Source organism: Bos grunniens, chromosome 7 (genome assembly GCF_055505025.1).
Source record: "Bos grunniens cultivar Pamir isolate PY7600 chromosome 7, Bosgru_T2T1.0, whole genome shotgun sequence".
Lineage (NCBI taxonomy): Eukaryota > Metazoa > Chordata > Mammalia > Artiodactyla > Bovidae > Bos > Bos grunniens.
The window spans coordinates 84,680,273-84,705,370 of NC_141171.1; the positions used below are offsets into that span (position 1 = coordinate 84,680,273).

At 37.0% G+C, this 25,098-nt stretch overlaps 1 protein-coding gene across 2 annotated transcripts in view; it reads right to left on the reverse strand.

The window, feature by feature from the left end:
- EDIL3 (EGF like and discoidin domains 3) overlaps nucleotides 1-24,555 on the reverse strand; it is an 805,907-nt gene extending 781,352 nt beyond the window's left edge. Inside the window, exon 1 of one of the 2 annotated variants that reach the window (XM_086412886.1) lies at nucleotides 23,694-24,555. The gene's annotated coding sequence lies outside the window, so the exon portion shown is untranslated. The remainder of the gene's footprint in view (nucleotides 1-23,693) is intronic. The other variant, XM_086412888.1, reaches the window with a different exon arrangement.
- Between the last annotated feature and the right edge of the window lie 543 nt (nucleotides 24,556-25,098).

Here is a 25,098-nt window from a genome sequence, read left to right on the forward strand (position 1 = left end):
TCTCTTTCTGTTCCTCCTCTTCTCATCTTGCACCCCCAATTACTTGATTGTCTATTAAATCAAGTGCTTTGGAAATAAAAATACATGAAATTGATTCTGAACAGGCAGTGAATGAGTGATTTGGAAAAATTTATGCCTGGATTTAAAGTAGTAGTTGAAACATATCAATAAATAACAGAAGTCTTTTTAAAACAGATAATAAAGTACATGAAATAAATATGAGTTCAAAAAATTATTATAAACTGATAAAAAATATTTAAGTCTCCTGTGAAAGAGATTTAGTATATCTTTACAAAAAGTTAAACTTTAAGAATTGGAATTTTTAAATTAATGAGTCTAGAACATCATTAATTTAACATGCTTATGGACTCTTGAGAATAGGGTCTAAATTTTAAACACAGATTTTTGTCAATTTAACATACTAAACTTATTCAATCATTTAGCAAACATTTCATCAGAGTATAGCTGGTCCATGAATTTTATAATTGCGAATCAAAAATTAATGAAGTATAGTCTTGCTTTCAATAAGTTCACACTCTAATGGAGAACCAAGAAGTTAAATGTTTAATATTGCATATTTAATATTACATATCAACTTTACATAATTTACTTGTGTCAATGTCTCAAGTGCTACAACAGATGTGGAGTACATTGGAGGTAAACCACATTTGCCAATTGCTAACGGAAAAAAAAATGAACTAGTTCTTGATGGAAAATTAGCTTTATTCTAACCCATTAGAAGGCCAAACAGCTATCAAAGCAGAGGACGTAGACATATACATTTACATAAAAGAGAAAGGCAAAGAAGCAGATCTATAAAAATGCCTGAACTCTGATAAAGTACTAGAGTTTGGTTGATTATCAGTGCAAGAGAGATATATGTGTGTATATGATTCAGAAGAGTCAGGAGATGATGGTAGGGAATGTAGATTACTATTAAATTGAAAAGGATTACATAAATTAAGAATTTAAAAGTATACCATCTTATTTATTGAGATATTTAATCAAGCAAAGAACTATAAAGCTTAAAGATTTGATTTTTTGGTAGGAGGATGGGATGAAAATTCTGATAGGAATATAGAAAACTGAAATTACGAAACAAAAACATTCAGATTCAAATAAGGCACATGTTTAAGGAATGTCTACTCAAAATCACTGCAGATGGTGACTGCAGCCATGAAATTAAAAAGACGGTTACTCCTTGGAAGGAAAGTTATGTCCAACCTAGATAGCATATTCAAAAGCAGAGACATTACTTTGCCAACAAAGGTCTGTCTAGTCAAGGCTATGGTTTTTACAGTGGTCATGTATGGATGTGAGAGTTGGACTGTGAAGAAGGCTGAGAGCCGAAGAATTGATGCTTTTGAACTGTGGTGTTGGAGAAGATTCTTGAGAGTCCCTTGGACTGCAAGGAGATCCAACCAGTCCATTCTGAAGGAGATCAGCCCTGGGATTTCTTTGGAAGGAATGCTGGTAAAGCTGAAACTCCAGTACTTTGGCCACCTCATGCGAAGAGTTGACTCATTGGAAAAGACTCTGATGCTGGGAGGGATTGGGGGCAGGAGGAGAAGGGGACGACAGAGGATGAGATGGCTGGATGGTATCACTGACTCGATGGACATGAGTCTGAGTGAACTTCGGGAGTTGGTGATGGACAGGGAGGCCTGGCATGCTGCGATTCATGGGGTCGAAAAAGTCGGACACGACTGAGCGACTTAACTGAACTGAACTCAGAGTCCTGCCTTTAAATATGTTACCTAGGGCCTTAGGGAGTTTAACTGTTTCTTTAAGGCCATGTACTTCTGGAAAAGACTTAAGTTAGGAGGTATTTTTAATACCAAGGTAAGAATATTAGCAAATTAAACTAAAACAGTGAAAGTGGACATACAGTAGGGGGGTTTCTGTCAAATGGTTCTGCGATACACTGACATCTGATTTGATGGAATTGATTAGATACATGTGATAAGAAAAACAAGAATGGGGGTTGGGAATTCTTCTAGAAGGTCCAAGCCACTGGTATTCCTGTAAGGGTCTCTGAACTTATTTTTTAACATTTTCCATACCTGTTTCATTCTGGCAATGCTGTCCCACTGTTTCACAAACATACTTCCATTTCAAGTGCTCTATAGGAACTGTTGTTTGGAATTCTCTTTCCAGAGTTACCCAGTACGCATTCCTCAGTATCATTCAGGTCTCTGCTTCTATGTCACTTCATCTGAGACCTCTGTCACCATGTCACATAAAATAGCACCTCCATGACTTCCCTGGTGGCTCAGACAGTAAAGCATCTGCCTACAATGTGGGAGACCCGGGTTCAATCCCTGGGTCAGGAAGATCTCCTGGAGAAGGAAATGGCAACCGACTCCAGTATTCTTGCCTGGAAAATCCCGTGGACGGAGGAGCCTGGTGGGCTACAAGTCCAAGGAGTTGCAAAGAGTCAGACATGACTGAGCGACTTCGCTTTCACTTTTCACTTTTACATGCCTCTGTCACAGTGCTCTGTCTTACCTTTCTGTGTATCCCTAAGCTTTTGAACTGTGGTGTTGGAGAAGACTCTTGAGAGTCCCTTGGACTGCAAGGACACCCAACCAGTCCATTCTAAAGGACATCAGTCCTGGGTGTTCTTTGGAAGGACTGATGCTAAAGCTGAAACTCCAATACTTTGGCCACCTCATGCGAAGAGTTGACTCATTGGAAAAGACTGTGATGCTGGGAGGGATTGGGGGCAGGAGGAGAAGGGGACGACAGAGGATGAGATGGCTGGATGGCATCACTGACTAGATGGACTTGAGTTTGAGTGAACTCCAAGAGTTGGTGATGGATAGGGAGGCCTGGCGTGTTGCAATTCATGGGATTGCAAAGAGTCAGACACAACTGAGTGACTGAACTAAACTGAAGCATAGTTTGGTACAAGGTTGATGTTTAGTAAACATTTGGTTAATTGATAAACAATTCCAAAACAAAGGTACAAAAAAGGTTATAATTTTAAGAACAAAGGGAATGAATTTAAAATGTTGGCATTTCAAGTACCTTTACAGGCTTGTGAAGTCACTCAGTCATGTCCGATTCTTTGCGACCCTGTGGACTGTGGCCTACCAAGCTTCTCCGTCCATGGGATTCTCCTGGCAAGAATACTGGAGTGGGTTACCGTTTCCTTCTCCAGGGGATCTTCCCCACCCAGGGATCAAACCCGGGTCTCCTGCATTGGAGGCAGATGCTTTAACCTCTGAGCCACCAGGGAAGTCTTAAAGGGAGGTAATTTGGGGACAGAGGATGTTTTCTACTTGCAACAGAAATAACACATACAATACAGGCAGCCACATACTTGAAAGTCCCAGTCAAAATGCTTGTTGTATATTCTATTTGAAAAGCAAATCATCTAAATCTATGAAAGATCTTTGAAAAAAATCTACCTTGAGTCATAAAATCAAGATTCTGAGGTTCATTCTTAGTATGATTTCAGTTTATTTTTTTTTTACTGGAGCATGGTTGATTTATAATGTTAGTTTCTGGTATATAGCAAGGTGATTCAGTTTCATATATATATTAATATACATATATATATATATATAATTTTCCATTATGGGTTATTACAGGATATTTGATATAGTTTCCTATCCTTGTTGTTTATCTATTTAATATATAGAAATTTGTATTTGTGCACATCTCCTGTTGCGACTCAAGCCTTGAGGCTCTCTTTGTGCAGCCAACACCAGGCCTCCCCTCATGTCTGTAATAAAAGTCTGAATTTCAGCACGCAGTCCCCCAGGGTACCAGAAGATGTGCATCTCAGGCTAGGGAGTACAGGGAGTTGGCTAGGACCCTCTGTGCTGATCTCTCTCTGCTCTCCCTGACGCAAGCCAGCTTCCAAACTTTTCTCTGATCCTCTGAAGTTCCCTTTCTGTCTCAGCTAATCTCCCCATCAGTGAAAGAGCTCCGCAAGGAGAGGGAGTATTTCCACTTTCACAACGCCCTCCTAGGGACACAGGTGTAGTCCCAATCCTATTTAACAAAATTCTTTCATCCTACCCAGTTACGTGATGGCCTTTCTAGCAATTTCGGTTGCCTGCGATACGGCAAGCATTCAGCTGGTATTCTGAGGATTACTCTACATGCAGATTTATTTTAGATGTATCTGTAGAAGGAGGTGAGTTCCATGTCCCATTCTGCTATCTTGATGTGTCCTCATTCAGCATTATTTCTAATATAATCATTGCAACATAAAATGGTCCTTCTACTGATTTATATGACAAGTCAAAATTGTAGCTTCAATCTGGGTCTCCTTAAACTTACATTTTTTGTTAAGAAATGTTCTTAAATTAAAATGATTCCTATGAATTTTCCATGAAATATGGATAGATTTGATATCACTTTTTAAATAACCCTAAGACTTACTCAGTTTTCTAAACATATCTGATTTGTGTTAAACCACTGACCTCAACAGTACAGATGCCAAACTGTGTTGTGAATAAAAGATACAATGCAGTGGTTTATTATGAGGGGCAATTAGCCAGAATTTTACAATTTCACATTAGACTGTGGGCTGAAACAAAAAACCTCTTCTAAGAAATGAAAGAAATAGGACTGATGGAAAAGTTTTAGAAAGGAAATCACCATAAAAATTGAGACAATGCCTGCAAAATCTGTTATGAATTTTGATGTATCATTTATAGTGCAAATGCTTTCTAAAAAGCCATCAATAAGAATGCTTTTGAGAGCCTATGTACTCTATATTGGATATATTTTCAAATTTAAGATACACAAATTGAACCTGGTTTTATATGGTACATTTGAACATATATAGCAAATCTACTTTCTGGAAACACCCTGAATATGCAAATACTGTTATATTAATTTAGTGTTCAAAGTGAAAGTCAGTTTTATAACATGAAAATAAATCTTTATATAAGGCTATAGATTTAAGAGTAAACTTAAGTCATCTTGTTGGAAAAAGAAAAGATGTGTGGAGTAAATCTAATTATTAAAAAGTTCTAGGAACTCATTCTAATCAGTACAAAATATTTGTTTTCTTTACATAGCCAAAATCATATGAGAAGATTTTAAGAAATAGTAAATTAACTTGTATAGTTTACACTGAGTATTTGCAACAACTTGGTAGTAAAACATTAACAGAAACTTTTTATGAGCCGAGGATGTAATGAATACCATCACAGGACAGAGAACAGTTCAGAAATTAGAAAAGAGGGCTGGAGAGAAGATTAAATAGGCTATGTATTAATCCTGAATCATTCAATTATTCACCTATTAAATTCAACATACCATCTAATGTAAGTATAATGACTTCATAGTTTTCACAGACCTGCCACATACTAGTTCTACTTTCTTGGAAAGAATTTAGATTATATATTTGAATATTTCATTGAGACACTTCTACTTCTGACCATGATGTAGTAATTATAATTGGACTTGCCTTTCCACCATAAATAACTACAAAACTGCATAAAATATACTTTTAGGTAACCGTTTTCAGACATTGGATAATAAGAAATACAGGACTGAAATTGCTGAGTGAAAGAGGACACAAGAAATTAGTTTAAGGTATGTTTGAAGAATGCCAAATAATGGAGGTTGGTTAGAGCTTATAGCTAATGATGAGACTGTGAGATTGGAGATTGATTGAATACCCTCATTATTTTGTGTGAAGTAGCACAAATTCACAGAATATCAGATAAGTCCATATTCAAAGGTAAACAAATAATTTGCAATGCCAAAATTAAAGGATGTTGGCATTACTGTCGCTAACACTTTATGCAGTTTGCAATGCTATTTCATTAGCACAGATAGCACAAAAAATAGAAAATATTTTCTATTAGCACAGAGTCAATTGTCTATGGGCTGTATAAATATATATATATATACACACACACACATATATATTTGGCAGTTTCATACTTAGACTGCTCATTGGGAGAGTCGTCTGGCACTTTTGTAAGTAAGCAGGCTTTAAATTCAAAAAATGATCAAATAAAATGGCTACAGTTTAAATTGTGGTTTCCAGAATATTGCACAACTGGCTTATATAGGTTGCAATACAAAGACTAAGAACTAGATTCTAAGAACTATACACATCCACATCCATTAACAATTTCTGATTCTTGCATTACAGGAAGCAGTTGGCATGGGAAGAATGCTCTGGAATAACGGACATCACTATACCAGTGTGTCCATAGCACACATTACTGTGCTCAGATGGTGGCTCAGATGGTAAAGAATTTGCTTGCAGTGCAGGTTCAATCCCTGAGTTGGGAAGATCCCCTGGAGAAGGGAATGGCAACCCACTCCAGTATTCTTGCCTGGAGAACTCCATGGGCAGAGGATCCTGGCAGGCTACAGTCTGTGGGGTCACAAAGAGTTCAACATAACTCGGCAACTTTCAGAGTGTGACTGAAAAATTTCAAGTGTGACTAACACACTTTCATGCTTAGGTAAAAAAGAGGGGTTCTTGCCCCTCTTTGGTAATTATGTAGCTTGAACAAGCATTGTAATTGCTTTTGAAAAAAAGTCTTCTTCATTTCACAAACACTTAGGAGAACATGCATACCTACTAACACACACCCATACTAAACACAGATTACCTTGCAAATAAGAAATATTTGATATTCATTTTAAAATTTACTTATAAGTACAACAAACCTTTATTTTTTCATCCTCTATAAGGAGAAAAACCTAGTATCATTTTTATTTTGTTACAATTAAAACCAAGTTCAACACTATCAGTTTATTTTTTTAAAACTTATATTTTGTACCAGGCATTACCACAATTAACAAAATATCAATCCCTGTACTCAAGACAGTCAGAGTCTTCAGAAGAAGAGAGATGCCATTCAAAGTGAAGAGTAGTAAGAGAGGGCTCAGTAAAGATCTGGAAGGGCATCTAGCTAAGTGAAATGTCCTTTTGTGTGTCAAATCTGAACATTTTTGTCCTTAACACAGAACATAATTTCTAAAAGCAAAATGTGAAATTGATTGAACATTTTTCCATACATCTTCCAGCCTGGGAAATAAAATATTATTCAATTTAGTTCAGGCATATATTATCAACATGAAATATTGTTTCAAAGAAAAATAAAACACTATTGTTAAGTGATATTTCTACATAAAGCATTTCAATTGATGTTTCATGTTAATTAGTGGTAGATGGATAGACGTTCTGCTTTCATTAAAGCAGCTTTCTCTTGAATGTGACTTTGACTTTACAAAATGGTACATGAAATTCTTCTTGTCTGTACTTTGCAAATTGCTAACAAAAAGTTATAGACTTTAATCCATATTTATGCAGGGCCATTTTGTTCAGAATATTTCACTAGTACCAAGAAAATATGTAAGTTTGATAAGCTAAAGCTAGCATATGATCCACCTAATGTTGTTTATAAGGTCATCAAAATTCCAACCGGAATTTCTTTTAAAAGGGGTAGGGCAGGATACAAGATATTGGATGAATGAAGAATTGGGAGGACTCGTACACACCAATCACTGTGGAGGAAGAGAAATGACTTTTATAATTGTTACTGCTAAAATGTAGATATATCACAAATTGGAGAGCCAGGGCTGAGGTCGTGGCCACAGTTGACGAGGCTGAGTCAAGGTGCAGCTGGCCCCAGATGGAGTCAGAGCAGCCTGGCCTTTGACCTCAAGAGGCAACTAGAGGTTTTAACTACCTCAGTGTGCAAGCTTTTCTTTCCGTTCAGTCTAAGCAGGAGCTCCTACTACAAGAGAGGGAGATCCAATCCGATGAGAAAGAGGAATTTATCTGATCATTGCTATATTCAGTCGAACTCAAAGTCCTTGGTCCCAGAATTCTAATTACTGATGCCTTCATTGAAATAAAGGATCCTAACAAAATTATAGAAATAAGTTTCTGGACTTCACCGTTTATTGCCAATATTGAGTATGAACTTGCTGCTAGTATTTATGAGTATAAATCTTAAGTAAAATCACAGGACTATCCATCAGATATATTCAAGGTTGTTCAAAACCTTAGTATTGATTCTAGGAAGTTAGATTCAGCACTTGTCATTTCAACAAGATACTGAACAGTCTTACAACATAATTCATCAGCCTTTACTTCTTGTCCTAAATAAATGAAAATATGACTATTTTGGACTAGCTGTACTTCCTAACCCGCCCTAAGTGAAAGTCACTCAGTGGTGTGACAGTCCATGGAATTCTCTAGGCCAGAATACTGGAGTGGGTAGCCTTTCCCTTCTCCAGTGGATCTTCCCAACCCAGGAATCAAACTCAGGTCTCCTGCATTGTGAGCAGATTCTTTACCAGCTGAGCCACAAGGGTAGCCCACCCTAAACTGGGACGAAGACTTTAAGTACCGTCACTGAAGTTCTCTCGTCTTTCTCCTGCAGACCCTTTAGAAACAATCCGTGCCATGCCAGTTTGCCCCAGACGGTTCTTAGAATCACATGTGAGTGATTCTGGGATAGGTGATGAGCATTCACTCTAACTTATAAACATCCATCTCCTCCGTCTTAATCTGGTTTTATCTTTAAATTACTGCTGATGCCCAAAGTGGAAAGTCTGTTCACAAAGTTCTTTAAATTTTCTATTTTCCCCCCTGAGACTAGGACATGATGGCTGGTACTCCTGAGCTTGCCAGGACCCATTGCTGCAAACATTGAAGTTGAAACAAGTTGAAAACTCCATCATTAATACTGTGCTTATCAGCAACAGAATAATTGTTACCACCAAGCTGTGATGCCTTTTGGTATTCAGTATTTATTGAAATTTTAAATAGAGAGATCTTTTGGTTCAAAGAACCCTGATTACTGGGTTTGACTTGATTCTATTAGACCTATTTGGGAACAATGCTGAAGTAGATAAACAATCTTTTCAAATGATCCTTCACTAGTTTAAATCAAACTTTAGCTGCTAAGTCCTTCTTCTATATAAACTCCCAGCCTACTGTTATCAATGGTTCATTAAGGAATGCGTACTATACATATCAAAGTCTAAAGCTGGGATCACAAAGACTGGCTATATAGCCTCATAAGTTTAATAGAGACTACTGAAGACAATTTCATATTATTGAAAAAAGGGGAAAATGGCTCTATCTCAAAGGGGCATTTTGCTCTTTCATGCTAAAATTCAAAATACAGTTGGTTTCTACATAGTGACTATTGAGCTAATGTTTAGGTAAACTTTCTTTCAATTACTGAGAGATCAAACTTAAACAGATAAATTATTGACTAGAGAAGCATAGATGATTTGAAAATGTATAATGCTTGTCTACTTAAGGAGTGTAAATGCTAAGTAGGAACAGTTCCTTCCTCTAGTAAATGATAATGATATTCAGCTAATTTCTTTTCAAAATTTGTATCTATTTAGATCTGAAATGCCTTATTGGAAAAGCATTAGAGGCTGCAGCTGCTAAACAGAAAGTTATTCAGAAGGCCAGGATAATGATATCTGTTTTCCAATCTCTGAAAAGAACTGACTTGAATGTAAAATGTGGGGTATTGTGTTTAATTAGAAATCATTGACATCACTCCCAAAAGAAGGTGCTTCTCCTCAATGAGAGGGGTCATAGTAGAATATAAACTAGGTATTTTACAAATGCTGGTTGGGTAGCTAACCCAGTTTTGCTTTTCTGGATCATCTGGAAGAGCTCATTAAATGGTAAGCTTCACATATTATGCTGTGCATGACTTCTGAAATGCTGGAAAATTAAATCCTGGTGGCTCACTGCTCGTCCACCCCATTTGATACTGTGGTCTTGGCTTGGAGTGGCTGATATAAGTCAGCACCTTGACAGATAAATGGCATTTGTTTAATTTAAATGACACTCGTCATGCTGCCTTTTGTTCTAAAGCACTATGAGGTTAATTGAGCAGATATGAAAAATTAGCCAGGCTAAAATTGCCTCTGCTCTAAATCAGAATTATTAATCCACTGGCCTTAATTTAGAGCCTATTTTCTTTGATAGACTGTATCATGCAGACTGTTCAAGGGAGAAATGCTAGTGATAATAACCTAGTTTTTAAATTTTATGTGACCAGGAATTTCAGCACAATCAAATTGAACAGATTTCAAATTCTCACCATGGAAATGTGGCTTTTTTATCTAACTTATTTATGCCATTATATGGTAAAGAAAGTGTGAAAGTAGGTCTTATCAGCAACTTTTAATTTGCAAGTTTGCTTATGACCTTCAAAACCATTTCACACTAAACATAATCTAAGATTTCATGAATTCACAGCGCCTTTCCATTTTATGTAGATAACAATGTGTTGAAGACTTCGTATCTTATAGCAAAGTAATTAAGGCCACATCCATTGTGTTTCCATATAGTAAGTAATTACAGAGGTGATTGGAACATTCCTGTAGAGGATTAGCTTAATTTATCAAGCAGTGATTCTTGCGGAATAAATAAGCAGAGACACCCTTCAGCTAAACTGTCTTCCCTTCTCTACCTACAGAATATGAATGGGATGAAAGGGATAATTTAATATAGTAATGAAGTCCATGCCCTTCAGTTAAGAGTGATTCCCAAAGCTTCCAAAGGTTCAAAGTGGGGACCACCAGGGAATATTTGGAGCCTATGGGGAGACAGTACCATTTCCTACTTCAACTCATCCATACAAATCTACTTCTTTCCATTCTAAATTGTCTGTGCCCAGTTCCCATATACAGTTAAGGCATATTTTATATATGATTTAGGTATCGACTTTGGATGTTCATAGTCACAATTACACTTCGAAATTCCTTAAATTTGTCAGATATAACCTTTGAGTGCTCAAAAGCATTATTTTCTCATTTTGTTAATGTTATCAGTTATTTTTATTAATAGTAATTTATTTTACAGCTGCACTTCATTTCACATGTATACTGTATTTCAAAAATACATTGTCTGTGTACATATTTTTATCATTATCCATAGTTAAGGGTATTCTTGCAGACAAGAACTGCAGCATTTAATTTGTTTGCAACAAGTGGGCTTTCCTGGCAGTTCAGATGGTAAAGAATCTGCCTGCAATGCAGGAGACCTGAGTTCAACCCCTGGGTTGAGAAGATCCCCTGGAGAAGGAAATGGCAACTCATTCCAGTAGTCTTGCCTGAGAAATCCCAAGGACAGAGGAGCCTGGTGGGCTACAGACCATGGAGTTACAAAGAGTCAGATAAGACTTAGCAACTAAACAACACAGTAACACAGGGACCTCCTTCCTGTTAAATCCCTAGTACAAAACGGAATTCAATTTTAGCCATGGAATTTAGCTGTGAACATGACTAGGGACAGATACACTAATCAAGCCAAATAAGCAAAAATACACAGTGAACTTTGTCTACAGATGCCATGTGATATTAGCAATTACCCACACCCTGGTGACTCAGATGGTAAAGAATCTGCCTCAAATGTGGGACAACTGGACAACCCTGGGTCCAATCCCTGGGTTGGGAAGATCCCCTGCAGAAGGGAATGGCTACCCACTCCAGAATTCCAGGCAAGCTCCAGAGGAGCTTGGTGGACTATGATGCATGGAGTCAGACATGACTGAGTGACTAACACAGGCAATATTCCTACAAGGACAGGAGGCTTCTTTGAAGCTACCTGTATGAATTTACACAGAATTTTTGAATAAATGGGGGCAAAAGAGAACACTAAGGGAACGGAAAAGATTAAATGTAAAAGTATCTTTTCTATATGAAAATTACCTCTATAAATGTTAATTTCTATATTTGTTGGAAGACAATAAAAAATAACAAAATTAAAAAAAAAAAAAGCTTCACCTTCTCTGAAGATTTACTTTAATTTTGTTAATGATTTGCCTGGAGAGCCAATAAGCTCAATAAATCATTTTTTGTTCAATTCTGGTTAACTTTGTTTTTCCTGATTCATGATCCAAGTTTAGACAATATATTCCAGGCATCAGAAAATATCAGTACTGTCTAGCAGAGTGAAAACTGTGACAGTATAGAATTTTACCTTCTGTTTTTAACATACTTACATTTCCTTATTTAACAAAATAAATTCAAGCCAGTGATCCAGTTCAATATATTAGATCAACTTTAGAACTTCATTAGGTATCAACAGGGAATTTGTTGAGCCTCTAGACTTTAAAGTCTTCTATCCTAACAAATTCAATGGCATACATTCTTATGTATACTAAGATAGGAGAGAACCAAACAATTCTTATAAAGGTAATTTTAAAAATTATGCATTCTGAACAAAAATAAATCCAATCATATGGAAGGACTAGGATTATCTGTAACTGTAGAAACATGCATCGGATATGAACTGCTTGTGAGTAGAGATAATTTGGCTTCTTTAAATTGCAGAATCTTTATGTACACAGACAATAAGCAGTTAGATGATATAACACAAGATTCTACATACAGGAAAAAAGTCAGCTAGATAAACACACAACAGAAAATATCTGGAGGTTTGGAGGGGAAAAACAAAGAATTCAGTATAATACTCCTGAAAGAAACAAGAGTATAGTTGAATAAAAGGTAAGTATTTCCAAGAAAGAAAATGTTCTTGGAAAGAATGATTCAATAAGAATTGCATTTCTTCCTGGATGCTAGGTAATTTTATTTAAAAAATCCCTTGTAAGAATAAATATGCCATGAAAACACTGAAGAGTATCAGTGGAAGCAGGTTGAACAATGTTACATTACAGTATTTTACAATACATTAAAGTATATTATTTGTTGTTGCTGTTTAGTTGCTACGTTGTGTCTGACTTTTTTGCGACCTCATGGACTGTAGCCTGTCAGGCTCCTCTGTCCATGGGGACTCTCCAGGCATGAATACTGGAGAGGGTTGCCATTTCCTTCTCTGGATCTTCATGACCCTGGGATGGAACCCGCATCTACTGCATTGCAGTGGATTCTTTACTGCTGAGACACAAGGAAAGTCCAAAGTACATTTTATGGCTCTATAAATTAAAAAGGTATTCTTATAAATTAAAAAAAAACACAGAAATGTTACACTAAAAGTATTCAAAAACAGATCTAAATGTATAAGGAAATTGATGATAAAGGTGAGGAAAAGGTCATTTTAATAAAGTGCTGAGACAACTGTACATCCAGATGGAAAAATATAAGATTGTGTTAAATCCTGTCATCCAATAGTTATCAATATATAATGCATATTAAATCAAAACAAAACTAGCCAAGTACCATATACTGGTCTATTGGAGAAGCAAAAGAAACTTTTCTATGACCTAAAGTTCAGAGTCTATTAAAAAAAAGCTACTTAGATTTAGCTAATCAAAATATAAACTCATTCATTAAAAAAGTAGAATGAAAAATGACCAAAAAATGCACTTGCACTTATACTGGAAAGGATTAATAGCCTTATTATACAAAATGTTTCAAAACATTGAAATAAACAACCAATAAAAAATGAGCAAAACATATAAATTCAGTGAACAGAATAAGAAACACAAATATCCCCAAGAATAAGAAAAGATACTCAATCTAGTTCATATGTATTATACATATACAAGTGAAACATGCATTGATATGCCACTTCTCACCTGTCAAATTCAGAACATTTTAAATTTTGATAACATAATAAGCTTCTAAGACTGTTTCATAAGGAAACAAACTCTCAAATAGTTGGTAGAAATGCAATATTTTGAAATCACCATTGTGTTGGCAATATCTAGCTAAATTATACATGAACCTGACTTCTGGGAATCTAATATACAATGGCAAAAATATGAAATGTTGTATGCACATGGCTATTCATTTTTGCATCATTCATGGGAACAAAGACAAGTAACAAAATGACAACAAAAATGTTACCGCTGCACAATAGAGTTCCATGCTTATTTTAAATGGATATGCAAGGAAGATCTTACAGGGTAAGCACAGATTGTGTAAAAAGACTCAGGGAAATAAAATTATAAATATGCCCACAGTTGCTTGTATTTCTAAGAAGAAATAGTAAAAGAATAAGCCAAAAACTATTAAAGACAGCCATATGTAGGAGAAAAAACATGAAGAGGATAAATGAAAGAAATTCAAGTTTTCTGAAATTCCATTTTTTATAATTTTGACATGAGAAACAATGCGAATGCTTTATAAAACTCAAAACAAACTTTTAAAAAAATCCTACAATTTAAAAACAAATGGGGATTAAACTGTATATTAAGTTTGTGGCATAATTGCCCAGGGACTATTTATTACAAGAGATTTTAAAACACCACAGTTTGACAGTTCCAAGTGAAATAATCCTAAGAAAAGAATATAAACAAAGAAACACCAAGCTGTTTTCAATGCTATTATTGACATAAGTAGTCTTAGTATTTCTATTAAATGGTATTTCTATAAGACGTTAAAATTAAAAAGTACAGAATTAGTAAATGGCAAGAACCAAGATATGTTAAAGAAAATAACCAAGCAACTTATTTGGTTTTTCTCATATGAGCTGTATTTTAGATTTATGAAATGTAGTTGATAAAGTTATTCTTTATTAAAAGAACAAAGTCCAGTTAATAAATAGAGAGGAAATGAAAAGACAAACTAAACACTAACTCATTTTTTTTTAAGATGACTAAATTTGGGACAATCAGACATCTAGGTACTCCTGGTGTTGACCTGAAGCAATCAGACTGCCAGGTATCTCTTTGGCAAAAATGGGCTTATTCTGGATTAGCAGAGAATTATAATTTGGGGTCAAAGGCAAGCCATATGCATGTACTTTCAGAGCAAGAGGAGGAAAATGTGTTTATATAGAGGAAAAGGAAATTGGGAGGGCTGCTGCTGCTGCTATGTCACTTCAGTCGTGTCTGACTCTGTGCGACCCCACAGACAGCAGCCCACCAGGCTCCCCCGTCCCTGGGATTCTCCAGGCAAGAACACTGGAGTGGGTTGCCATTTCCTTCTCCAATGCTTGAAAATGAAAAGTGAAAGTGAAGTCGCTCAGTCGTGTCCGACTCTTAGCGACCCCATGGACTGCAGCCTTCCAGGCTCCTTCCGCCCATGGGATTTTCCAGGCAAGAGTACTGGAGTGGGGTGCTGTTGTCTTCTCTGATTGGGAGGGCTACAGTCAGCAAAGAGGCCATGGCTTTTCATTGGCTGAGTCCTTGCCAGGAAAGAGAAGTCTTTTCTTCTGCTGGTCTTTGATATCCTCATAGTACATGGCAGGTCCCCTTTCTGGTCTCTGAGCACTACTTATTGAGGTTTCTGTTTGGTTATTTTTTACACTGATATGATAACATTAAGTATGCATAACCAGTTAAGGTATATTATTAATTACTATGCTTGCTAAAAATTCAACTTGAATTTTATGGTACCATTAGACTGATATACAATTTAGAGGCAACCCACGGAGCTAAAGAAATGTGTTAAATGATCCCATTAGAAAGGAACTGGTCAACCCAGAATGTGGGGAAGTCTACAGAGCAAGTCTTCAACAAATAATGCTATGAAAAATAATTGAGCATAAACACATCACAGATTAAAAGAAATTTAAGGGACACATGAATGAAATGCAATATGTGGACATGATGATGTAGGTCCTGTTTTGATCAAACCAAACTTAAAAATTTTTTGAGAGACAACCAGGAATATTTTGACAGGCTAGGTATCAACTAACATTGAAGAATTACTACTAATATTAATTTGGATAAATGTGATAATGTGTTGTTTAAAGAAATCCTTAAGTTTTAGAGATACCACATAGTGATGTATTTAAGGGAGAAATGGTATGTCAGGAGTTGTTTAAAAATACTGAAGCAAAAAATACAGGAAATAGATAAAAGACTAGTCAACACTGACACATTGAAGCTAGGTGTTTATGACTAGTTTATTATCCTGTTTATCTCATTTTTAATATTTGACCATTTCTACTTTATTACAAAAGTGTTCAAATATATATAACAAAAACAGGGCCACTATATGCTATCATTTCAGGCCAGTGACTATTTGGAAACAATAGAGCCAATAGAACAACAGAATATGCTTCTGTTTAAAAAGCAAAAATAAGCACATGAGAAAGCATTGGGTTCTATCTCCATGAGGAAGTTATTTTGAAACATGCTAAAGAAAGATTATTCTGCAAAGAAAGCCATGATGCAGGAAGTGGAGGCAGACCACTGACCATGGACAGGTTACTCTGGGAAACAGAAACAAACCATGTGGGCCCAATATATGCTTCCTGCCAAGTCTAATGAAGACAAAGGGTATAAACATATGAAAATAAATATGGACAGCCCTCTCTTAATGTCTATATCAGTCCCACTTTTATTTTTGGATATGTTTCACAATGAACAGAATTTTCCCATGTTATTCTGATTATTAATGAATCACCAGTATATCTACATTATCATATGTCAGGTACATAGTCACAAATACATTTAATTTTTACAACACAATTTCATATATACACACACACACACATATATGTGTATATATATATGTATTCCCTGAAAAAAAATCACATGAAAACAAATGAAGCTTGATTTATACCTTTCAAGTAGGTCTGCTTATTGATCTAAGTTTTAGCTGTTAATATTAACACTGATAAAATTAATGGATTTTTAAAACTTCCCCTTCTTTTTAACAAAATACAATTCACCTATATAAATCAACAGGCCCAAAGTGGATTATGCTTATGCCAAGTTCCACATCACCAAACTAAGACTTAATTATAGTTTCAACTCTCCAAAAAACCCAGTCAATCAAGAATCACCTGACCAGGGCTTCCCTGGTGGCTCAGTGGTAAAGAAGCCTCCTGCCAATGCAGGAGACCCGTGTTCCATCCCTGGCCCAGGAACAGTCCACACGCCACAGAGCAACTAAGTCTGTGCACCACAACTTTTGAGCCTGTCCTCTAGAGCCAGGGAGTGCAACCACTGGACCCACATCCTGCAGCTACTGAACCGCGGGTGCCCTGCAGCCTGTGCTCCATAACAGGAGAAGCCCCTGCAACGAGAAGGCCACACACCGCAACTAGAGTGTAGGCTCCAGCTGTTGCAAATAAATAAAAGCAGCCCTGCGATGAAGACCCACTACAGCCAAAAATAAATAAATAAATAAAAATCACCTCATCAGCTCTGGTTATATAATCTGCCTGAGAGATCCTCACCATCCTCTAAAGAAAAATAACTTTGCAGTAACTAACCTTTTCTTATTTTGTGTAGTATAACTTGCTTGTTCCTGTTCCTTTTGCACAGTTCCTCGGAGCTTCTTTCTTTCTGCTAGATTGAATGCTGCCCCATTTGAAATGGCTTTTGCTTAAATAAACTCTAAATGTTTAATATATGCCTCTGCCTCAGTTTATCTTTTTAAAGTATTATATGGTAGATCAGCTACTTTGCATTTTATTGATGTTTCTGGGAACACATTGCAGAATAGGGACCAATCGTAACAAATTTGGAGGCACTAATATTTCCAATAGGAGATGTATTATTGTAACTTGTCACAATTTTATTATTTGTTATAACTTTTATATATCATGATAACAGACAATGTAGTAGAAAAATTTCATATTTTCTGTTCTTAAAACATTTTCTCCTATTGATGATACATTTCCAAATTAGTTGAATATCTTAAGTTACATGCCATTTCTACATAGATTATGAACAAAGGATATGGCATGAATATGTTCTCTAGAATTTAGATCAAAAAAACTCTTAACACTCCATTTGAAATTTTTCTTCCATTTACATCTTGTATTTTTTTTTAATGCTCTCCTTTCCAATGTATTTATCCCTAATATTGGAGAAGGAAGTGGCAACCCACTCCAGTGTTCTTGCCTGGAGAATCCCGGGGACAGAGGGGGACAGTGGGCTGCTGTCTATAGGGTCGCGCAGAGTCGGACATGACTGAAGCGACTTAGCAGCAGCAGCACCCCTAATGTGGCATTTAAAGCTTCATGTTTTTCTGCACTCTCACACGGCAGAACTTACTCTACCCTAAACTACCTTAACTACCCTAAAATAGTGATTCTTGGACTAAAGTTTCAACCATTTTAGGGTTCTGCATGGCCCCTTTAAGGACTTCCAAATGAAGAGCAGAAATAACCACAATGCTCTCCAATCTTAACTCCACCTACTCCTGTATCAATCTTAGCTTTTGTGCTTTCACCAATATTTTATGCATTTCTTTATGAGTTCATTTTAATGAGGGTTCTGCTGTTAAAAGTCACACCCAGTAAAATTTTCACACAGATTACTTCAGAACTATTGTACTGTTGACCGGGAAGTTTTAACATTTACCCTATAGCTATTTTTTGAGAATCTATTCTTTGCTAAGCATTTTGCTAAGCATTTAGGTAGGTCAGAAGTCTACCTTGACCTTGAGACCAAAGGCCAGTAAGAGGAGACAGTTGTACTCAGCAGAGGGAATTTTAGACTTACAAAGAAAAAGGCAGAGGAGGAAGAAAAGAAATTTAGACCTAATGAAGCTGATGGAGAAAAACAATTCAGATAAAAAAATGCTGATAATTTTTCCTTCCATGAAATTCAAGAGCCTTTTGCAGGGAAGTATGAAGGGGAATTGAGACTACAGTCTTCTCAGCCTGTCTCAGTCCGCTTGAGCATTTTGAGTCCACCATGAGCATTTTGCAATGGTGAGGTGCTTCAATTGTTTAGACATAGCATTGTTTTCCAAAGCATGTGCCTCTATCATATCAATGCACAATTAAGAAGGAACAATGCATTCTACCTTTAGGGAAAGTTTGCCATGTTAGAGTTAAGAAAACGTTTCCTGGAAGACAGTGTATTAATTAATTACCAACTTCAGAGATGATTTTTAAGATTTAAGAAATTATCAAGTGTCATTTTCACTTTATGCACTTTTATGCACAGTCTTTAAAACAAACTCCACTGTGTATGGTAATGGAAGCCATAATGAAGTGTCACCAGATGGAGGTTGATCTCACTCTAGAGAAGACTCAGAAGGTGAGGACTTACTCTGGAAGTGGATGTAACAGTGGAGGTCATGGCATGTTAGAAAGGAGAAAAAAAAACTTCAGGGGCCGTGAAATACACATCTGAGAAAAAGTGGCATGGATAGTAGACAGTAGTGTGGCAGTTCACTTTTGTTAATAGCACCGGGCTCTTGGAGGGAAAGTAAAAACACCCCTACTGTCTAGTTGGCTCCCTTCCTTTTTCCTTTTTAATGTGGTCTCCCCTTCCTCTCATGGAAAGTGAAGAGTGCAAGTGGATAACAATCCAAGAGGGGAAATTTTCTCAAGAGATACATGGCTTTGGAGCCATGCCAAACAGCGTTGAAAAACTCATCCCAAAACCATGCCTGGTGTTAACAGAAACTTGTAACCAACAGAAATGTGTCCTCCTGTCTCCTTACTTGGCTGCATTTAGAAATAAACTGTTGGAAACTTTGGCATCTCAACATTTGGTTTGCTGCACCTGATTTTTGGAATGAGTTTAATTCAATCCAAACCTTTGATCTTCAGCAGTAAAAAGAACCGTTCTCTGCAGATAGCTTGCCATGAGATTCAGAAACTAAAGTCCCCCTGTCAACCAACAAAAGGGTAAAGGCTCCAGTTCCACTGTGATTTGACAATGTGTAAAAATTGCCCACCACAAGCTGAAATCAGCTTTTCACATTTACATCTTACAGGAGATAGTACCTTCCCTAACCCTTTAAAAATGTATTAATGTGCAGTGAAGCTGCCTAAATACCAGTTCAGTATTTCAAATGTAAGATCAGGACAGTAATTATGGCTTGTTGCATAGAATGTAAAAAATTCTACAGCAAATTAATAGACATTTCAGTTTCCAAAGCGACACCATCACTTTTGTGTTTGTGCACTCTGGCTGGCGATACTATTGAATGCACTCCCAATACAGATGGAAATGGCGAACTGAACAAAATACACTATTAAATGAGAGAACCTTGACAATTTAATGCTGCATGTTACAAAACACTTAAAGCACACATTTCTTCTATTGGAAAAAATATCATCTTCATGGGACTTACAATGTCATAATCAGAAAAGTCTTATTACTCTTCTAAGTCAGAAAAAAATAAGATGCAATAAAACAGAAAATGAACCATGAATCATGAGCAGCTTGTCCCTTTGGTTCTACAGTAAAGAGGTCAGCAAACAGGTGAAGTGAGAAAATACAAATCATTTATTGGCTTAATGCATAGCTTTTCTTGCTAAGCAGATTAGTTTCCTTAAACTGATGTCTGGCATCAGATGTATGCAGCTCAGTAGTAGTCTGTGTGGGATACTGCACTCAGAGAAGGGAGCTAGTTAGCTCAGATGATGACTCAGAATATCTCTTCTGCAACTGCATATAGTTTTGACTGAAAAGTTATGCTCATCAAGAACCTAACTCAACCAGCAAAAGATCAGAACAACTGGAAGAGGGTGTTCACATGAGAAGTCAATGTTTAAAATCAAGAAAGCAGGCAGATGAAGATTAGCACAGACAAATTAGCTAAGGGAAAAGCCTGAGGAAATATGAAGGATGAAGAGTTTTTCCTCTGGTTACACATGTTCTTGGACAAGGAGAAAATATTAGTTTATATACAGCTTATTCAGAGATCAGGACTCATACTGTGTTATCATAAAGCAAATATATCTTCTCCACACTTGTAAAAATCTATTTGGTAGGGATACATTTTTCCTGCTTCAGAATAAAACCTCTACCAAGACTTAAAGCTTATTTGCTTGCTCTTAAATCACAAGACACCCTCAGGTCATTTTAGTTCTTCAAAAAAACAAAAAACAAAAGTGTTGTAGTTATCACTTCCAGTCCAGTAAACAAAATTCTGAAAATTTTCAGAGATAATTCATTCTATCAAGTCTGGTATAGTCTGGAAATGGGAAAGTAAGCAAAAAGACAAACAGCTTTTCCTGAGATTCCAACTTTGTAAGGGAAAGAAAAGGTCCTCCTTATACTAGTACTGGTTTGAATAGCTAGCTGCACTGTTTGCTCAGTGGGACTTAAGTATGTTTAAAGCTGATTTCTTTTTCTTTTTTTTCTTCTGGAATGCTATCACTAGTAGGCTATTCTCATCATCCCAGAAGAAAGAGAAAACTGACACCTCTCCTACCTCACCCCCCTCCATGATGGCAAGGAAAGTTGAAATTCTCTTCTCTGTCTCCAATACAACTCTATCATGATCGCAAGTGTTTAGAGCCAAGAAGCATGAAAGGAATTTAGACACTCCTTTTGTATGTCCTGAATTGATGATCCTGAACCTCAATTTGGGCTGTGGGAGTATGTGTCATGTTATTGTAATGAGGCAAGCAGGTCCTCTCGGCATACACTGAAACTGCTCATTACCAATAAAACACTCATCACCTTCTCATCTGATTTTGTTTAAAGATCCTTCTTAAAATACATATACTTTGACTACACAGGGACATCACTTACATTTATTTCCCTTTAGATATTTCTGTTTTTATTATCTGTCCCAATACTGCAGTGATGAATTCAAGTTCCTTCTCTGTTCTGCAAAATGCCTGCAGCAAACCACTGGTAAGAGACTCTTATGAAAATACTTTCTACAGCTGAGGTCAGAGTGGCTTTTGAGACCTTCCTTAACTTAGAGGGAAACATACAAACAAAATCTTTCAAGGCGATTATTACCTGGGAGATTCCCCCCACTAGTGTGTTAAGTTGTTTCTTATCTTCTTCTACCAGATACCACCTTTTTGAAAAAGTTGAGACTAACATTTTTCCTCCGTGCATTGCTTAGGCTTTGCTGCTCTTTTATTATGATTGCTTTTACGGTTTCCCTTCAGGTATGTGCAGAATACATAACTTGTTTTCAAATTCTCTAAGATATAGAGAAATATTGACTCAGAAGAAGTATCAAATTATCAATCTGTGTTATTTATGGGAAAAAAAGAGAAATATCCCGATCCCTCAGTCATTCCTCACTTCACTGCAATTTATGTTCTGTTGATACAAATTACAGAAACTGCTCTCACCATCACCACCACCTTGAGCTTTCTGAATCTTATCCTTCTTGTCTCCTGTATGCCCTTTTGGCCATTTGACTCATCTCCACAACCATTCTTTTGGTTCCACACCATATTCATATATTCTTTCATATGCTCTAACATACACACCATGCACAAGCACATACACACACATATTTCTGGCAGTTCTCTTTAGTCATATGAACTAGGTGCTTCCCCTCTGCTCACCGTGCAATGTTGCTTTTTCTCTTCAATCCATGGAAAGTAATAAATAAAAGTCCTATGTATTCTTCATCCATACCCGTTGCATCAATTACCACATTTACAGCAATTAACTCCTGGGGTGCTCTGTGGAGTGGTATTTCCAAATTCTAATTTAGTAAGCTTTCTTGACTATAGAGATGAAAAAGAATAAATGCTACATTTCTCAGAGCCCCTTGCAGCTAGATATATGGATATGACTTAGGGTTTATTGGGAGAAGGCAATGGCAACCCACTCCAGTACTCTTGCCTGGAAAATCCCATGGATGGAGAAGCCTGGTAGGCTGCAGTCCGTGGGGTCGCCAAGAGTCGGATACGACTGAGCGTCTTCACTTTCACTTTTATGCATTGGAGAAGGAAATGGCAACCCCCTCCGGTGTTCTTGCCTGGAGAATCCCAGGGACGAGGGAGCCTGGTGGGCCGCCGTCTATGGGTCACACAGAGGTGGACACGACTGAAGCGACTTAGCAACAGCAGCAGGGTTTATTGAATGGATGAATACACTTAGGATCTCAAAAGACTGAAAGCAGGTGTGTTAGCTTCTCTTCTTTAACAAATTATTTAAGCTTAGTGGCTTAAACCTCAAAGAGATGGATAAATTCCTAAAAATATACAATCCACTATGACTGAGTCATGAAGAAATAGAAAATATGAACATACCAATCATGAGTAAGGGGACTGAATCAATAATCAAAAACCTCCCAACAAATAAAACACCAGGACAAGACGGCTTTGTTGGTGAATTTCCTCTAACATTCAAAGAATTAATCTCAACCCTTCTCAAATTCTTCCCTCCTCTCCCAAAAAAATAGAAATGAAGGGGAACACTCAACTCATATTAGGACAGCAACTCATGTTAATACCAAAACCAAACAAGGGAGGCACAAGAAAATTACATGCCAATATCCCTGATAAACACAGATACAAACAGCCTTAACAAAATGTCAGTAAACTGATTCCAACAAACTTAGTGGCTTAACACTAATTTGTACACTCATTTCACAGCAGCATTATGCAAAATACTCATACTCAAAAGACAGAAACAACTCATGCTTCCATCAAAGAATGAATATGTAAATGAAATATAGTATATATGTACAGTGGAATATTATTCAGTCTAAAAAATTAAAGAATTTCAGACACCACAATAGGCATAAACTTTAAAGAGGTTATGCCACGTGAAATAAGCCAGTCACAAAAGACAAATACTATATATAATTTCACCTACATGAGATAACCAAAGCAGTTAAATTCGTAGAGACAAAATAGAATGGTACTTATCAGGGGTTGGAGGGAGCGAGGGAATGGGGGAATCATTTTTTAACAGGTATAAAACTTCAATTTGTAAGACAAAATTAGTTCTGGAGATTGGACGAAAATTATACTGTGAATATACTTAATGAACTGTATGTACAATTAGTAACAGTTAAAATGGTGAACTTCATGTTTTGTATATTTAACACGATTAGAAACTTTAAAAAAATTAAACATATTTCAAACACACACAAAATAAAATAAAACACCCAATTTTATTTTTTCTTACCTTAGAGTACCATCGGTTGGAAGTCCAACATGGGTCTCAATGGAAACAAATCGAGGTGTCAGTAGGGGCTGTATTTCTGCTGGAGAACATTTCTTCTAGAAAGAGTTCTGTTCCCTGGTTTCTGGCTGCCTTCCTCCATCTTAAAGCCAGCAACAGGTGGACTGAATCCTCCTCATGCTGAATCTCTGATTCACTGCAGCTGGAAAGGGTTCTCTCTGCTTGTAACAACTCACGAGATTAGATTGCCGTTGGTTCACAAACTGGGGAGTTCCTGGGAAAATCTAAAACCCATCGCTGAACATCAAGGACAAGAGACTGAAGAAAGAAGCAGATCGCTGCAGACTGAGGGATGGCAGTTTTAATAAGCAAGAGAACTTACATAGGAGGCTTGTCTTGAATGGCTGCAAGAAGAAATGTCTGATTCCGCCTGCTAGACTCTGAAAGGTTTATTTAAAAGCCTTAAGGGGGTTCAGTCATGAATTCAGTCCAGATGTGAAACTGTGGGTTATCATTAGTTGAATCCATTTCACCTATACCTGCTTCATTAATAAAAGTGATTTTTAAGACTTGTGCATCCTCCAAGTGGCACATAGTCCTAACAGTAAGATGTTTGTCAGAGCTGTTTTCCAGGAACTTGAAGTCAGCTCTGTCTAGTTCTAGCTGAGCTGGTAGAGCATGGAGAGGCCCAGTCCTGAACCTTTGGATGCCAGAGGGTTGAAAACTCCAACCCCAGAGCGTGCAAAGCGCCTTCTGCTAAACTCCTTGAAAAGGGCTGAGGCCTGTAGCCTCCTTACGCCTGCGCAGAAGGAGGAATGCTCATTGCTGCACCTTTTTCCAATCACATTTCCCCACGCCCCCTATGCCTCATACTGCAGAGTGGCTTTATCTCAGAAGTACCCCAAGCCCCTTGCATTCAGGGAGACTTAAGAATTGTTCTCCCATTTCCCTGCTTAGTTGCCTTGAAAATAACCCTATATTTGCTGCAAAACTTGGCGTCTCAGCCTTTTATCTTGCTTCACATCAGGGAATGGTTCAGTATCAGATGATCTCAACAACTCTTTACCCTCTTAAGTCTGTGTTCCTGAAACAGCTCCTGGAGTGAAAATGATGAGCAAAACATACACTCCAAGAATAGGAGATGGGGTGAGGAAGTTCTGATTGCCAGGGTCTGGCTCTCAGATCAGTCAGCAGTCACGTAGGGGACCTCCTCTAACAATTGGGCCCACCTGGATAATCAGGACAATCTATCCATCTCACCAAGGTCCATACCCTTAATTACAATCTGAAAAGCCCTTTTTGCCATGTTAGGTAACAGGCCGAGCTTCCCCGGTTATCGTTCAGCTTCTCACAGTAAGTTAGGAGGCAGTGTGTTTTTGCTGCCATGAGTGGTATTTCCTCTTCATAG